Here is a 3,416-nt window from a genome sequence, read left to right on the forward strand (position 1 = left end):
ACAAGAAACGGAGGCGCAGGAGGGTGGGGAGATGAGGTCGGCGTAGCAGCACCCGTCGGCAGGGGAGGGCGGAAGCAGCTTGACGGGGTAAAGTGCGTGGGCGGCTGCGTGAGGAAGAAGATGAACATGACTGGGCTTCAGGAGGAAAATGCATTGACAATGAATGTCGATTTTGATGGTCGGGAAAGAAAGTGAACGATTGAAATGTTTTTTCAGGTAACTCACAAATAACCTCTCCTTAATTTAGTACGCATTAGTTTTATCAAAATTTAGGCTTCACGTATTTTGATCAAGTTTATAAAAGATATCTATAATACTAAATATATGCCATGGAGAAAAATGGGTTTGCTCAGCAAATATTACTCTCTCGCCACATGCTCGGTAGTATGGAACAGAATGTAACTCGAGGTACAATAAAGGTGAAACGTGGAGGAAATGTAGAGTTTTCTTTTTGAGTGAAGGAGGAAATGTAGAGTTGAGTGGAAATCTTTGGGATTTCTTTAGGATCTTGAAAGAAGGTCATCCTAATTTTTTTTCCATGTGCCTCTTAATAGTACGCTGTCCTTAAACTCAATGTGGATCTTTGATCCACTAAAATCCTTGAAATTACAAACTACTCTCTGTTCCCATAGTCTTACACTATGGGACGGAGGGAGTAAGATATTACTAGAAAAGAAGGGTGTGCTATGCATCGGACGACGGATTCTGATTCAATGATGCAAGCAGTATGTATCGTTCCTTTTCTTTTCTAATTTCCTGCAACAAGACCCTTGTTGCAAAACCTCCTCTTCTCTAATTTCCTGTAATAAGAACAATGTTAAAAAAGCCTCTTCTTCTCTAATTTACTGCAACAAGATCTTTATTGCAAAAACTGCAACATCTCCCGCGGCCACGTATTCTTCAACAACATCTCCGGCCAGTCATGCACTTGCACAGTCATCATTCGCTGTTGTTGTTCACGGTTGTTGCAGAAACATGTCTCAAAGGTGTTTTTGCAAACAACAACGACGGGCCGAGAGCTAGTAGCAGATGTACGCACGTGGTGTTGTCTGTTTGTGGCCGCTGCCAACGTCGGTGGTTACAGGATGGCGGCGAGGTTGATGGCGCTCCAGGACCGACATGGTGGATCTCGTCGGATCCTTTGATCCGGTCGGTAGGAAGGTATTTGGCGGTGGAGATCCGACATGGATGCGCTCGGCGGCAACGAATTATAGGCAGGTGCTCGGCTTGGACGCCTTCGCCCTCCCTAGTCTATGCGTTGCGGGATCTATCCATGTTCAGTTTGTAACAAAAGGCTAGTTGTAAACCCCCTTCATGAAACAAGGATAGTTGCAGAAACATGGAGACGGAAGGGTTACTCTCGACCATCTGATAAAGACTGCATCTAAAGTACACGGAAGCGGCGGATTCGCTCGCACGGGATCAGCCGTCTGAAGGGAAACGTTCTCATAAAACAACCATTAGAAGATTCAAAAAGTATGGATGTAGGACAAAGGCGGTGGTGGTTGCATCGAGTCGGATGACATTCAATCCCCCTCACAAATTTAATTAGACCTAGTTCTTTGGGTGATTCTTCCAAAATCTTGAGAATCGGACCTCCGCCAACTTCTCTCAAAATTTTGAACCCATTTTTTTTTTTTACAATCCTAGCTACTCCCTTCGTCCCATAATATAAGATCATTTTTGACACGTGTAGTGTCAAAAGATGCTCTTATATTATGGGACAGAGGAAGTAGTTATGATGAAGACAATTAGGCTTGTCAAAAAAATATAGGTTCATGATTCTGGAAGGAGCTAAGTGAAGGTTCGATTCTTAAGATTTTAGAAGAATCGGCCAAAAGAACTAATGACTTGTCATGATGCCGGTCGCTCGGATCCAACAACCCTAGCAATGGACGCTGCGTTTTATACACTTGTACTCCCAAGGGTGCAGCACACTGTACACCCCGGCAGGCAGCAGCTGCTCACCTCTTTGCTCACGCAGTCACGCTCCAGCCTCCAATGGCCTCCGCCTGCGATCGTCTCCGCGACCTCACGGCCTTCGACGACACCAAGGCCGGCGTCAAAGGACTCATCGACGCAGGCATCACCACCGTCCCGGCCATCTTGCGCCACCCGCCGGACACCCTGGCGCGCGCCCAAGACGAAGACCGCTTCGCGATCCCAGTCATCGACCTTGCTGGAGTGACGACGGCGCCGTCCAGGCAGGACGAGCTGGTGGCCGAGGTGAAGGCAGCCGCGGAGACTGTGGGCTTTTTCCAGGTGGTGAACCACGGCGTGCCGGGTTCGGTCATGTCGGAGATGCTCGCGGCGCTGCGGAGCTTCAACAAGGAGCCGGCAGAGGCGAGGCGCCCCTACTACTCGAGGGACAGGCGGAGCTGCGTGAGGTACCACAGCAACTTCAACCTGTTCCGCTCGCCGGCGGCCAACTGGCGAGACACGCTGTACCTGGACATGGCGCCGACGGGGCCGTCCCCGAGGAGATCCCGCCGGCGTGCAGAGGCATCGTGGTGGAGTTCACGAGGGAGGTGCAGAGGCTCGGCGGCATGCTTTTCGAGCTGCTGTCGGAGGCCCTGGGCCTCCATCGTGGGTTCCTGGAGCAGCACGAAGTCGGCTGCCTTGAGGGGCTGAGCGTCGTCGGCCACTACTACCCGGCGTCCCCGCAGCCGCACCTCAGCATGGGCACGTCCAGGCACACCGACTCGTCGTTCCTGAAGGTGCTCCTCCAGGACACCGTCGGCGGTCTCCAGGTGCTCCACTGGCTCCGGCTGGATGAGCAGCCGGTCTGGGTCGACGTGCCCGCCGAGCCCGACGCGTTTATCGTCAACATCGGCGACTTCCTTCAGCTGCTCTCCAATGTTAGGTTCAGGAGCGTGGAGTACCGTGTCCTCTCCAAGAGCGTGTGTTGTGCACAGAGTTTTAAATAGCGCGCTAAGCCTTCTAGCGGCGGACCTCTTTCAAATGCTATAGCGTGCTATAGCAGAGCTATAGCGAGCTATTTAAAATGTTTGCTCAAGTGTTTGAACAAAAGACTCTTAGCGCGGGACCTTTTGTAAACGCTATAGCGTGCTATAGTGGGCTATTTAAAACCATGGTTGTGCATTACTGTGTATTGGGCCCATCTCCTAGTTGCCTTGTATAGTTAAGGTCGTGGTCCACCTTTGTACATCATATATACATGCGTTTGCACATGAGCAATACATCATCCAATTCATACATCATACATGGTATCAGTTTTCGGGTTCTAACCCTAGCTTCCGTCCGCCGTCGCCGTCACCGCGCGCCCTCCGCGCCGCCGCCCAGCCGCTGCCGCCCATCCGTCTCCCCGCTCCCGCGGCCACCGCCTCTTCCTCTCCCTGCCGCCGGGCTCCCCCTTCCGTACCCGCGCCGCCGCTTAAACCCTCCTGCCGCCGCGC

General features: G+C 51.8%; 1 pseudogene; it reads left to right on the top strand.

Annotated features, from left to right (window-relative positions):
• Positions 1-2,001: 2,001 nt before the first annotated feature.
• LOC109774486 (1-aminocyclopropane-1-carboxylate oxidase homolog 1-like) lies at positions 2,002-2,927 on the top strand (annotated as a pseudogene).
• The last annotated feature ends 489 nt before the right edge of the window (positions 2,928-3,416 follow it).

Source organism: Aegilops tauschii, chromosome 6, assembly GCF_002575655.3.
Source record: "Aegilops tauschii subsp. strangulata cultivar AL8/78 chromosome 6, Aet v6.0, whole genome shotgun sequence".
Classification (NCBI taxonomy): domain Eukaryota; kingdom Viridiplantae; phylum Streptophyta; class Magnoliopsida; order Poales; family Poaceae; genus Aegilops; species Aegilops tauschii.